The sequence below is a fragment of the Bos indicus x Bos taurus genome, chromosome 5 (assembly GCF_003369695.1).
Source record: "Bos indicus x Bos taurus breed Angus x Brahman F1 hybrid chromosome 5, Bos_hybrid_MaternalHap_v2.0, whole genome shotgun sequence".
NCBI classification, from domain to species: Eukaryota; Metazoa; Chordata; class Mammalia; order Artiodactyla; family Bovidae; genus Bos; species Bos indicus x Bos taurus.
Window position 1 is genome coordinate 19,051,077 of NC_040080.1, and position 14,292 is coordinate 19,065,368.

At 42.5% G+C, this 14,292-nt stretch overlaps 1 protein-coding gene across 6 annotated transcripts in view; it reads left to right on the plus strand.

Annotated features, from left to right (window-relative positions):
* Window positions 1-695: 695 nt before the first annotated feature.
* The window catches only part of RIMKLB (ribosomal modification protein rimK like family member B), a 47,204-nt gene continuing 33,607 nt past the window's right edge, over window positions 696-14,292 (plus strand). For 3 of the 6 annotated variants that reach the window (XM_027541244.1, XM_027541248.1, XM_027541249.1), the window contains exon 1: window positions 951-1,143. The gene's annotated coding sequence lies outside the window, so the exon portion shown is untranslated. Of the gene's footprint in view, window positions 844-950; window positions 1,144-14,292 lie in introns of those variants that run through there. The other 3 variants (XM_027541245.1, XM_027541247.1, XM_027541246.1) reach the window with 3 other exon arrangements.

Sequence of the window (14,292 nt, forward strand, 5' to 3'; positions counted from 1 at the left end):
AAAAATTGGCCTCACACTATACAGAGGCATTGTCCTTACTCTGAACACGGAGAAGGACCTCAGAGGTATTTACGATCTTTGTCCCCAGATCTTTGCCTCCTGCCTCCGGAGTGGAGACCACCGTTTGAAGGGACTCGCGGGGACCGGGGTCCGCAGGGGAGCGCGGGCGGTGGGCGGGGCCGGGCGGGAGGCGCCGAGGGGTGGACACGCACACCGCCTACCGCGTCCGGGGACTCGGGGGGCTCGCGTCAGGGGTGGGCTAAGTGGGGCCCGAGGAGGGGCTGTGAGGGAGGGGAGGGTATGTACAACGGAAGGGATTCACCACGCGGTTTCGGGTTGGGAACAGACCTCGCCCCTCCACCGGTTTCCCTTTCTCAGTGAGGACGGTTTGGGGGCGGGTGGGGAAGGCGCGTCCTCGAAGCGCTCTCGAGCTCCCATAGCCCTCCGGGTGCGCGCGCCCACCGCCTCGCCTCGACCCCAGAGGCCGCAAGGGCTGCGAATGGGGACGGGGCGCCTGAGGGGCGGGTCCCGACGCAGGTGTCAGATCCGCTCGGTCGGGTTCGACTGGCTGGCTAGCTGGCTCAGCCCCTCGCTCGCCGGCCACCGCCCCCCGGCCCGCGGCCGCGCCGCAGCAGCGTCTGGAGGGCGGGGCCGGGTGTGCGCGCGGGTCCTCGGCACGCGGGCGGGCGGGCGGTGCGCGGCGCTTGGGTCTCAGGGAGCGCGGGGCGGCCCCCGCCGGCGTCGCGCGCGCTGTGTGAGAGCGGGGTCGCGCGCGCAACCGCGCGCACGCCAGGCAAGTGAGGGAGTGTGAAGGGAGTGTGAGGGAGAGAGGAGCGGCCGGGGGTGAGTGTGCGTGTGTGGGGTTGAGTGTTTGCCGGGGTGGGGGTGAGGGAGAGCCGCACCAACCGCGCGGCTGTGAGCAAGGGGGCGGGGGGTGAGTGGGCGAGGGCGTCGGGCCTGGCTGCTGGAGCCGCGGCGGCGGCGGCGGCGGCAGCGGAGAAAGGAGGCGGCTCCCGGCATCCCGACCCCCCTTCCCCTGCCCTCCTTCTCGGACTTCCAGCCCGCCCGGCCGCCCGCGCTGCCCTCAGAGGCCGCCAGCCCGGCGCCGCCGTCCAAGAGCGAGGGAGGAGCCGCCCGAGCCAGGTGAGATGGACCCTCGCGTCCCTCCCAGGGGGTCGTGGCGAGAGGTGGAGGCCCTCCCGCCCTTCGCCTCAACCCCCGCCCACCGCGGCCGAGTTGGGGCGGAACTTGCTCCGGAGGAGCGGGCCGGAGCCCGGGAGCCGCCGGGGACGGAGTCTTGTGGAGGCCGGTGGTCTCCTCAGAGCCGGGGGCGGCGGGCGTGAGGCGGACCCCGGGCGGGGAGTGCGCGCCGAGAGGGGTTGAGGATGCCGGTGCGGCAAGCTGGAGGGAGGGAGGCGGCGGCGGCTTCGGGCGCGGAGCAGTGCGGTCCCCTCGTCGAGGGGGTGTGGTGAACCGGGAAGGCGCGGCCGAGCCGCACACGCGTGGCGCTAACCTGTCCCCGGGAGCCGGGTAATCGCTGCCTCGCCTGGTGCCATCAGACGGATTCCTGTGGTGTGAGACCGAGGCGGGCGGGGGTGGTGATAGTCCTGCAGTTAATTCTGTTCTGATTTCACGTTTTCCTCCTCACGTTTTAGAAAAAGTGACAGCTATTCCCCCTTTTCCTTTTGACAGTCCTCTGAATAAGAATGGGGTGACATTTAATAATTGGATGTCCTGGTTTTTTTTTTAAAGGCATTTGACCATGATGCAAATCTTTTAACCCCCTCCCCCCATAAATACAAAATAGTTAAGAGGATAATAACTTCAGATTTGCCTTACTAATTTGTCCTCATCTCTGGTAGCAGATTTGTTTTATCCCCCGTATGTGTGTGAATAGAGATGAGGCGTTGATTCTCTTCTGGGAGTGGGATTTTTGTACTAACCGTGCTCCATGTAACCTCCTTGTAAATTCTTTCATTGTGCTGTTTTCCCATTAATTACCAGACTTGTTCCCACATCTTTGTGGAGTTGGGTTAGATTTGAAATCTGTATGGAAGCTGGGCCGCCTAATATGGAAGATTTTCTTTTTGTGGGCTTGATAGGTTGATTATGTTTCTGGAAGACTTAACTTTTAACTAACCATTAAAATGTAAATATTATTTATTTTAAACCTCACTTTGATAACATCGCATAGTTTCAAGGTCGTTGAAAAATCAGTTGATTGTCCACACACTTTAAAATATTCATTTGGATTAAAAACAGCCTCTGAAATTTCAGTCATGGAGAGTCACCATTCATTTTCTAACTTTCGGAATGAAAGGCTCTCATATAGTTGTAAGGTAGTTATAGTTTAAATTTCTTTTATATTGTTTGGTTGGTGTGTCAAAGGGAGGAGGCCTATTCTGTTTTGACGTGATCTTTTGTTTATTCCATTCTGTCTTGGTTAGCTATTAGTTTCCTTCTTTCGTGTCATGGATTTAGTTGTTAGTTTGGCAACATGGCTGATGTTTTTCTTGCTCTGTCTGCCTTGTTTTCTCTCACCTTCTCTTATCCTTACCCCCCGATGCTGGAGTCTCCTTGTTGGGGAGGTGGGCAGTGTGTGATTCTGAGAACCAAGAAGGGGAACAGCAAATTCAGTCTTCTGTTCAGTAACATTCAGAATCCTCTACTTAGTCAAGAGCCAGTTTTCTCATCCTGCCTTTCTCTCTGCAGGGGGTAAGGAGCTGTTAAAATCAAACTTCAAGACTTGTGGCTACCAGCTAAAATTCCACTGATCTTGGTTTCTGGTTATGATATCCATGCGTGCTGTGCTGTGTTCAGCTCTTTGCTGCGACCTCATGGACTGCAGCCCGCCAGACCCCTCTGTCCGTGGGATTCTCCAGTCAAGAATACTGGAGTAGGTTGCCATTTTCCACTCCATGGGATCTTTCTGACCCAGGGATCGAACCTGGGAAGCCCAATTCCTGGTTGGATAAGTTAATCATTTCTCCTGTTTCAGGGATGGAGGGGAGAGTAACAACAAGAAATTGTCCTTTTTTTTTTCCCTTTTTCCTTCTCATTCTGTCCGCTTTTGCTCACCAGAGGGAAATTACCAGCAGTATGTTATAAACATTCTAACACTTCTTAGCCATATTGTAAAGAAAATTCTAAAGTGAAGGTTCATTTTTTCCTCTGAACATCAACCAAGCTTAGTGCATTACTTTCTTGGGACACAAGATGAAACATACCTTTCAAATTATCTCCCAATTCTTACTTTCCCCTATTTGTAGTTACCTGGAATTTGCTACTGGTTAAGTCACTAGAGTGATCTCAAGTCCTCTCTCCTCCCTCTGAGCTGAAGGACTGAACACTGGGCCAGGTCAGAGGAATGGAACAGAGCAGAATTAATTGTTCCACACTTTGGGACATAACACTTTCCTCTGGGAGGCAGACAGAAAGCTAAATATAGAAAATGGGTGGAGAAAGAACTTCTGTACCCATGAACAACCCACGAAGAGAGAGAAAATTGAGTTTTATTGTATGTTGTTTGCTGATAGCTGTTTTCTTGGTGGGGGAGTACATAAGTGATGTAGATTTGTAGAGACTTTATGTAGAGACTTTATGTAGATTTGTAGAGACTTCAAAAACTGGTTAGTTTTTGAAGAGTGCTCTCTGAAAGTGGGATTATCATAAGCATTTGAGAAAAGAACTTTTAGAAGTGTTATTTAATTGAGGGTGTAGATTATGATAAGGACAGTGAAAAAAGTAGTACTATTCAATGTTAGCTGTACTGGCATGTGCAGTTGTTTCAAGAGAGGTTGAATAGGGGAGATTAGGCGCAGAGGTTGGGTAAATTGTCTTTCAGTACTTGGGAATTTTCCTGCTTGTGATATTTTTAGGGTCATTAAGAAATAATACCTTCAAAAATATCTGTATATTATATACTTTAGATTTATGTGCCGTACATATCTGTGTAAATGTTCAGCTTGCAGACAAGGACTGATTTTCTGGCTTCATCGTAACTGATGCCATGGTGTTAGTTTCAGTGTTTTCTTTTCCAGTGTTTTTTCCCTTTCAAAATTGGCTTGGAGGACAAAAGCCACAGAGCTAGCCAGCTCTACTCCCTTAGAGTCTGGTCTGCATGGAACCCTGCTTATATCTTTTTTCCTCTCCTTTCTGACCCTAACCCTAGCCCCTACTTTAATTGTTAACAAAAGTAATTATTTCAATATCAGTTGTATAACAAGAATGGGAAGTAGCAGTAGGTTTGGGTTGTTTGTTTCTTATGAGAAACTGAAAACTTAAATTTCTAAGTTACATTTAGATATTATATGGCCGTTTACTTGGTATTGGTATTTAATATTGAAAATAGCTATGTTTTTTTCATCTCCAGTTATACTTCAGTAAAACAAACTTCTTTAAAGTAACTCCCTCTTAACCCTGTCCTTTCTGAGGTTTTGTGCTTCCCACTGGGGATATTAGTTGAGAATAAAATAGATGGGGATTCTGTCCTCATAAAGTGTATAGTTTAATTTCATTGTTCTCTGTCCTTTGCCCTGTCAGTCACTTCTCTCTTCAATGTCTTGAGGAGTCTACTCTATCTGTGAATTGATGAGTTAGCAGAACAAATTTGTGTGAATATTGTTATGCCAGGTTTTTTTTTTTTTTACTACTTTTCTTTCAAAAGTGACAGCGCACCACAAAATGTGATAGAAACAAACAAACAAAAACTGCCCCTTAAATGTTTTTTTCCCATCATCTTCTTAACAGTCCTCCTTTCTTTCTGTCTTTCTCTCTTAACCACTTCTAATACTAGCTCTTACCTTCATGTTATTAGAAATACAAAGATAGAGCATGGATTGGCTGTATAAGATCAGACCTGTTCTGTCTTACTGCTCTGCTGTCCCGTATTTGGCATTATTTCAGTCTTTTGATACTTTATCAGAAAACTGCATCTTGAAAATACATGTGAGTTTGCCCAATTATAGCAGCATTGGAATTCTTCCCTGATGTTTTGGAGTTCTCAGTTGTTAGCTTATTCCTTTGACATGTGATGTAATTAACCATATCCATAAAGTCTTCTTGAATATAATAACAGTTTCCTAATTGTTTTTTTCAGCATAGTGTCCAGAAAGAAACTTTGGAAAGAAGGCCCAACATTTAACATGTTAAATGTGATGAACTTTGAACTGTTCTGTGCATTGCATCTCAGGAAACTTTTGAAATTTTGTGCCACGTCCAGAGATACTCTGATGTAACATTTCTCTGTTAAGTGAAATCATTAGAAATGTTATTTGGATTCCAGAGAAAACATAGGTTTTCTTTATACCACAAAGTATTCTAGGAATTTTAGTAACTAACCTACAGATTATTTAAAGGTAGCATTTCAGGCCCTTTAGTTGGGAATGTGTGAGCATTTGCATGTTACTTTGTCCATGACAATTTTTTCTTTTTCCAGTTTTCTTTTTACGGTATAGTATACACCTAAATTTGACCATCTTAACAGTTTAGTGGTATTCAGTATACACATATTTTGCAACCACCACCATGGCCATCTCCAGAATTCTTTTCTTTGTCCTGCATTATTGACAACCTGTACCCATAAAACATTTAACTCCCCAATCTCTCAGTGCCCCAGCCATTAACAACCATCATTATGCTTTCTGTCTCTGTGAGTTTGAGTACTCTAGTACTGGAGCATAAGATTCATTCATGTTAAGCATGTAACAGAATCTGATGTCTTTCAAAGGCATTGTGTGTATACTGCATTTTTATTTATTCATCTGGCATAAAGGTGGCTTGCATCCACCTTTGAGCTCTTATGAATAATGCTGCATGTGTGTACAAATACCTCTTTAAGACTCAGCTTTCAGTTCTTTTGGGTATATACCTAAAAGTGGAATTCCTGGATTGTGTTTTGATTCTATTTTTAATTTTTTGAGGAACTGCCATACTGTTTTCCATAGCAGCTGTACTGTTTAACATTCCCACCAACAGTTTGCAAGGCTTCCAGTTTCTCCACATCCTCCCCAATACTTGTTATTTTCTGTTGTTATTATTCTTTTTTTCTTTTTGATAGTAACCATCCTGTGTGGGAGGTAGTTTCATGTTTTTGTTTGCATTTTCCTAGTGCTTAGTCATACTGAACACTTTTTCTTATTCATGACATTTTAACATCAGGTCATTTTTAGTTCTCTGAGGGCTCAGACTTCATTTCTTACCATGATTTTTAGTGTCTTCAGATAAAGTGCATAGTAGACACTCATTAATTAAATGTATTATGCAATTGAATGTTTACTTTTGTATATTTAGTAGTTTATCTTTTTTGACTATAAAGGAATCCCCAGATATCTTTGACATAAGTTAAACTTATTTCTTCCTCATGAAAAAGAGATAGTAAACAGCTTAAGGCTATGGCACTGGGCAGTCAAGGTCTTCTAACATGTAGCTGTGCTTTTTAGAGTTGACTTACTCCAAATGGATGTTAGAGATACATAACAACCATGGAGCAAGGATCAAGGAAGAGTACATCCCTTTAGTATGCTTCCTGGAAGTTGGAGTGCAATACTTTGACTCAGTGCTTTGATCATATTAAGTTGTTGAGAAAACCTAGGGAATACAAATAAAGGTTCTTAGTCCTATGGCACTTTGCTCAGCTAAATATCAGATACATTATTGCTGAGGAGTAAGTAGATAGTGGATATTGGGAAGCAAGTGGCAGTCTCTGCTATTGAGTATGTAGAATTTGAAGTGACTCTGGGCTCTTCCTCTTTCTAATTTAGACAAGTGACCTCTCTGCTAGTTTAGCTTCACCTGCCAAATGATGATAATAATGTGTCATGAGGATGGTTGTGAGGATTAAATGAGAAGATACAAATAAACTGTCTTAGCATTGTATTTGGTACGTGTAATCACTCAAAAGTGAATTTATTTTCTTTATTTAAATTCCCTTCGATATCTTTAAGTATCAAAATAGTTCAGAGAAATTAAAAAACTTGAATCCCGATCTTGGATCTGCTATTGTGATATCTTGGGCAGGTCGTTCCTTTAAGATGGGATATGTTATGTCTGTGTTTCTCACGTAATTATGTACGGACTAAATGACATTCACATAATTGTGTGCAGATTAAATAACAAAATATAGGGACTTCCCTGGCAGTCCAGTGGTCAAGACTTACCCTTCCAGTGTAGGGGTGTATGTTTGATACCTGGTGGAGAAGTTAAGCTCCCACATGTCTTTCCACCGAAAGACCAAAACATAAAACAGAAGCAATATTGTAGCAAATTTTCAATAAAGACTAAAAATAGTCCACAACAACAACAAAAATCTTTAAAAAAAAAAAAAAAAAAAGGCAAAGTGGGAAATGTTTTGTGAACTATAAATGGAGAATGTTTTTAACCCCACTTGTATGCATTGTTTTGCTTTTGTCTTGCATATGTATAAAAAGGGGAATTTATAGATGCTTGTTTATATATTTCAAAGTGTTCCCTTTCTTTATTACCTTCATTGTTTTCTGTTTCTGTGTAGACAGTGTTTTACTGTTTTTCTTATGTCTTTTGATGGAGGGTCCCTATTGAGTCTGTACAGAAAAATGGCTGTCCTCTCAATTTTTCACCCCCCAAATCATGTATATACTTTTTTTAAAAAGGGGTATTACAGATTAAAGAGCTATATGGAGAGAGTATGAATGAATGAGTCATATAAAATTTGGAAAATTAGCTATTTGCTCTGTTTTTGAGGTATACGCTTTGAAGAATAATGAGGGGACTGTCATACTTTATATCACTGTAATCTTTGATTAATACCTAACCTCCTGCTCCTGCTTTCAAAGCATTTCAGTCTACCTTCAAGTTAATGTGCTAATGAAAACGGTGTCCAAACAGTGATACTATTGTTAAAGTGGGATCTTAACTAAAGGATGAGATTGTAGAGGAAGTATCTCTACAAGTTTCAAAGGGACAGTCGTTTTGTGGGTAATGGGGTAACAGGCGTATTTCAGAAAACTATATTTATTCATTGATTTGGCTGCCCTGGGTCTTAGTTGCGAAAGATGGCATCTTTAGTTGTGGCATGTGGGATTTAGTTCCTTGACCAGAGATTGAATCTGCGCCCCCTGCGTGGAGAGCACAGAGTCTTAGCCATTGGACCACCAGGGAAGCCCCCAACACTACTAACTGATTGTTTGAGACTCTTCTGAGATTTTCATTTTATCATTCATTTTCTTTTGTGGTTGTTGTTCAGTCTCTTGAGTCGTGTCTGACTCTTTCAGACCCCCTGGACTGCAGCACCAGGCTTCGCTATCCTGGAGTTAGCTTAAATTCATGTCTGTTGAGTTGGTGATGCAGTCTGACCATGTCATCTCCTACCGCCCTCTTCTCCTTTTGCCTTCAATCCTTCCCATCATCAGGGTCTTTTCCAATGAGTTGGCTCTTTGCATCAGGGTAATAAAGCATTGGAGATTCAGCATTAGCATCAGTCCTTCCAATGAATATTCAGGTTGATTTTCTTTAGGATGGACTGGTTTGATCTCCTTGCTGTCCAAGGAACTCTCAAGAGTCTTCTCCAGCACCACAGTTTGAGAGCATCATTTCTTTGGTGCTCAACCTTCTTTATGCTCCAACTTTCACATCCATACACGAATATTGAAAAGACCACAGTTTTGACTATTCAGACCTTTGTCAGCAAAGTGATGTCTCCGCTTTTTAATATGCCATCTAGGTTAGTTATAGCTTTTCTTCAAAGAAGCAAGCATCTTTTAACTTCATGGCTGCAGTCACCATCAGTTCAGTTCAGTCACTCAGTCTTGTCTGACTCTTTGTGACCCCATGGACTGCAGCATGCCAGGCCTTCCTGTACATCACCAACTCCTGGAGTTTTTTCAAACTCATGTCCATTGAGTCGGTGATGCTGTCCAACCATCTCATCCTCTGTCCTCCCTTTCACCTCACTCCTTCAATCTTTCCCAGCATCGGGGTCTTTTCAAATGAGTCAGTTCTTACCATCAGGTGGCCAAAGTATTGGAGTTTCAGCTTCAGCATCAGTCCTTCCAGTGAATATTCAGGACTGATTTCCTTTAGGATGGACTGGTTGGATCTCCTTGAAGTCCAAGGGACTCTCAAGAGTCTTCTCCAACACCACAGTTCAGAAGCATAAAGTCTTCAGTGCTCAGCTTTCTTTATAGTCCAAGTCTCACATTCATACATGACTATTGGAAAAACCATAGCTTTGGCTAGACAGACCTTTGTTGGCAAAGTAATGTCTCTGCTTTTTAATATGCTGTCTAGGTTGGTCATAACTTTTCTTCCAGGGAGCAAGTGTCTTTTAATTTCATGGCTGCAATCACCATCTGTAGTGATTTTGGAGCCCAGAAAAATAAAGTCGGTCACTGTTTCCATTGTTTCCCCATCTATTTGCCATGAAGTGATGGGACCAGATGCCATGATCTTGGTTTTCTGCATGTTGAATTTTCAGCCACCTTTTTCACTCTCTTTGACTTTCATCAAGAGGCTCTTTAGTTCTTCTTCGCTTTCTGCCATAAGGGTGGTGTCATCTGCATATCTGAGGTTATTGATATTTCTCCCAGCAATCTTGATTCCAGCTTGTGCTTCCTTCAACCCAGCGTTGTTCCATGTCCAGTTCTAACTGTTGCTTCCTGACCTGCATGCAGATTTCTCAAGATGCAGGTCAGGTGGTCTGGTATTCCCATCTCTTTGCGAATTTTCCACAGTTTATTGTGATCCGCACAGTCAAAGGCTTTGGCATAGTCAATAAAGCAGAAATAGATGTTTTTCTGGAACTCTCTTGCTTTTTCGATGATCCAGTGGATGTTGGCAATTTGATCTCTGGTTCCTCTGCCTTTTCTGAAACCAGCTTGAACATCTGGAAGTTCACAGTTCACGTATTGCTGAAGCCTGGCTTGGAGAATTTTGAGCATTACTTTACTAGTGTGTGAGATGAGTGCAATTGTGTGGTAGTTTGAGTATTCTTTGGCATTGCCTTTCTTTGGGATTGGAATGAAAACTGACCTTTTCCAGTTCCGTGGCCACTGCTGAGTTTTCCAAATTTGTTGGCATATTGAGTGCAGCACTTGCACAGCATCATCTTTTAGGATTTGAAATAGCTCAACTGGAATTCCATCACCTGCACTAGCTTTGTTCATAGTGATGCTTCCTAAGGCCCACTTGACTTCACATTCCAGGATGTCTGGCTCTAGGTGAATGATCATACCTTTGTGATTATCTGGATCGTGAAGATCTTTTTTGTATAGTTCTTCTGTGTATCCACCTCTTCTTAATATCTTCTTCTTTTAGGCCCATACTATTTCTGTCCTTTATTGTACCAATCTATGCATGAAATGTTTCCTTGGTATCTCTGATTTTCTTGAAGAGATCTCTAGTCTTTCACATTCTATTGTTTTCGTCTATTTCTTTGCACTGATCACTGAAGAAGGCTATCTTATCTCTCCTTGCTATTCTTTGGAACTCTGCATTCACATGGGTATAGCTTTCCTTTTCTCCTTTGCTTTTTGCTTCTCTTCTTTTCACAGCTATTTGTAAGGCCTCCTCAGACAGCTATTTTGCTTTTTTGCATTTCTTTTTCTTGGGAGCGGTCTTGATCACTGCGTCCTGTACAATGTCACAAACCTCCGTCCATAGTTCTTTAGTCACTCTGTCTTTCAGATCTAATCCTTTGAATCTATTCCTCACTTCCACTGTATAATCATAAGGGATTTGATTTAGGTCATACCTGAATGGTCAAGTGGTTTTCTCTACTTTCTTCAATTTAAGTCTGCAGTCACCATACACAGTGATTTTGGAACCCAAGAAAAGAAAGTCTGTCACTTTTTCCATTTTACACCCATCTGTTTGCCATGAAATGATGGGACTGGATGCCATGATCTTAGTTTTATGAATGTTGTGTTTTAAGCCAGATTTTTCACTCTCCACTTTTACTGTCATCCAGGGGCTCTTTAGTTCTTTATTTTCTGTATCTTTAATAAATCGCACACTCCACCACCACATATACATACTAAAGCGTTTCTTCCTTTCTCTCATCCTTCTTAATGCTTTTGTCCCTCTGCCTCTTATTCCCACTCTTATTTTTAACAGTAATACAGTCCCACCTCTTATAGAGACCTTTGGATAAGACAAGGAAAGGGAAAAGGATAAATTTCATATATATTCCAAATTGTGTTTTGTTGGGCTTGGAGGGGAGGAGGGAAGCATTAGAATTTATTGAGAGAAAAGCATTGATAATCAGATCATTGGTTAAAAACCTTAAGCATAAGAAAGTAGGTGTTAAAAGTTTTAATTGAAGTCAATATAGGTAGGTAGTATGATTTGGGTAGTATGATAGGTGGGTAGTATGATTTAGTAGGTTGTTGGGACTGAAAGAACATCTTTGGATATTCAGGCTATGCTGTTTAGTATCACTTAATAAAAAAAAATAGGTGCATTTCTTAATTGTATTAATGTACGTTTCTTAATCTGTAAATGGTTACTGTAATCAGTTCAGTTTAGTTGCTCAGTTGTGTCTGATTCTTTGGGATCCCATGGCCTGCAGCACGCCAGGCTTCCGTGTCCATCACCAACTCCCAACTCCCGGAGCTTGCTCAAACTCAAGTCCATCGAATCGGTGATGCCATCCAACTATCTCATCCTCACTTGTCCCCTTCTCCTCCCACATTCAGTCTTTCCCAGCATCAGGGTCTTTTCAAATGAGTCAGTTCTTCCCATTAGGTGGGCAAAGTATTGGAGTTTCAGCTTCAGCATCAGTCCTTCCAGTGAATATTCAGGACTGATTTCATTTCGGATGGACTGGTTGGATCTCCTTGCAGTCCAAGGGACTCTCAAGAGTCATCTCCAACACCACAGTTCAATAGCATCAATTCCTTGGCTCTCAGCTTGCTTTATAGTCCAACTCTCATATCATACATGACTACTGGAAAAACCATAGCTTTGACTAGTAATACCCAAGGTTTAATTTGAAGGTAGTGTTCATTTCAGAGAAGGCAATGGCACCCCACTCCAGTACTCTTGCCTGGAAAATCCCATGGATGGAGGAGCCCGGTGGGCTGCAGTCCATGGGGTCTCGAAGAGTCAGACAGGACTGATCGACTTCACTTTCACTTTTCACTTTCATGCATTGGAGAAGGAAATGGCAACCCAATCCAGTGTTCTTGCCTGGAGAATCCCAGGAATGGGGGAGCCTGGTGCGCTCCCGTCTGTGGGGTCACACAGAGTCGGACAGGACTGAATTGACTTAGCAGCAGCAGCAGTGTTCATTTAACTTTCAGTTTTAAAATAATTCATTATTCAATTTGGAGTTTGATAAGGCATGCCATTCAACATCTTTAAACATTGTGATTCTATTAGATCATCTGTTTATAATATATATCATCACACACACACACAGTTAACTCTTAAACAGCATGGCTTGGAACTGTGCAAATCCAGTGATTCAATAAATATGTACTATAGTTCTTTGCTTGCTTAACTGAGGCAGTAGTGGGAGCACTGAGTTAGGGATGCCCATTAGGCACATTAAAAGATGATCTGAAATTCAGTTCAACTCCTGGTTGGAAAAATATATTTAGTAGGTCAATGATAGTAGTTGAAACTGGGCTGAGAATGACTTTTCTAGAGAAGGGAAAGAAAGATTTAAGAATGAAGCCCTGGGGATTATGTACAGGAGGAGAGCTGACAGGAGAAAAGAGTTAGAGAAGATAATAGGCAAAGACTGACTGTTCACACATTTGTTATTTGTGTGTATAAACCGGATCCAGCTCCTGTATTTCACATCCAGGACAGAATGATGTCATTGAAAGCACATCTGTAGTAATTGCCAAATGGAGTAAATCCTAGTTTTTATGTAAGTGTATATATGTTTTTTCCAACATTTTTTCCTTTTCTGTCTTTTTAGTCTGAGTTCATTTGATGTATCTTATCTGGAATAAAGAATTTTTCTAGTAGTAAAAAATGTCCTTAATATAATCAGATGGTAGACTGTGATTTTGCTTTTTCCTTAGCAGAATAATTACCATTGGGAAGAGGCCTCTCAAGAAAAATGAATGAAGAAGCATCTTAGGATTCTCATTTAATTAGCCTTGCCTGGACTATTGGAAGATAGCAGATAAAGATAAATTTGTGTGTTTATCCATAATTTTCACAGGAAAACTCTCTAATTTAAAATTTATAATAATATTATAATTTTATAATATAAAATTTTATAAATTTCTTCTATTTCAAAAACACTATTTTAGCATTCACTTAGGATCTGATATTTATATATCATTTTCCTTGGTACTTTTAGATGAAGAGGATGAGAGTTAGATCTGATTTTACATTCTAAGAGGAAAAATAAGCTCCTATGTGTATGTGGGCATTTGCAAATGCTGTGTTTATCTTACACTTTTGGAGAATAAACTCTTCTCATACAGATATGTTATTGGGTAGCCGGACTTACTCAGTTAAATGTCAGGGGAAAAGGGGGAAACCATTTTATTTTACAAGGGACCCTTTCTTGTCATTGATTGATTGATTGATTGCTATGTGACACAGCTTGCAAGTTCTTAGTTACCCAACAAGGGATTCACTCCGTGCCCCCTGCAGTGGAAGCAGAGTCTTAACCACTGGACCGCCAGGGAATTCCCTCCTGTCTTTTAAAATAGTGAATATGATTTGAACTTCAAGGTAGTCCTTCTATTGCCATATTTTGGGCTCCTAGACTATGTAGATTTACGGTTATACTTTTGACTTTTTATCGTTTTCCTTCATGTTAAGAGGTTGGGAAAAAGGAAAAGTAGATGTTTTAAAATAATAGGGAAGGAGACACCAATCTATTGGTCTCTGGCCCGTAGGAATGTGTTGGTGGCCTCTCAGGCCAGGAGGGGCCATATGGGTGGGGACAGTTGGGGACACAGAGCCTGTGCCTTTGTGGTTGGCGTCTCACCTGCCTGTTTCCTGGGTTACACTGTCACATGGTTAGATGTAGACTCCAATGGAACAGCCTGAAAAAGACCAACAGCCACTGTAGCAGCATCCCTGAGCACCAAGCCACTTACCTTCCTATGAAAACCGGAGTGGACCATTGGGCAAAGAAGAGGTTGTACCCTTTGACTCCCTGGCAATAAGTGGTCTCTGAAGATGACTAATATTGTAGTAGGTAAAAATCTAGACAGGTGTCATTTGAAGATACCAACACCAATGGAACAGTAAGCTAAGGATGGTTAAGCACACTTTGCCTTTTATAACCTGGTGATGCCATTTACTTGGTGTACAGGAAGACTGAGTTGGAACACAGTGTTACCACAT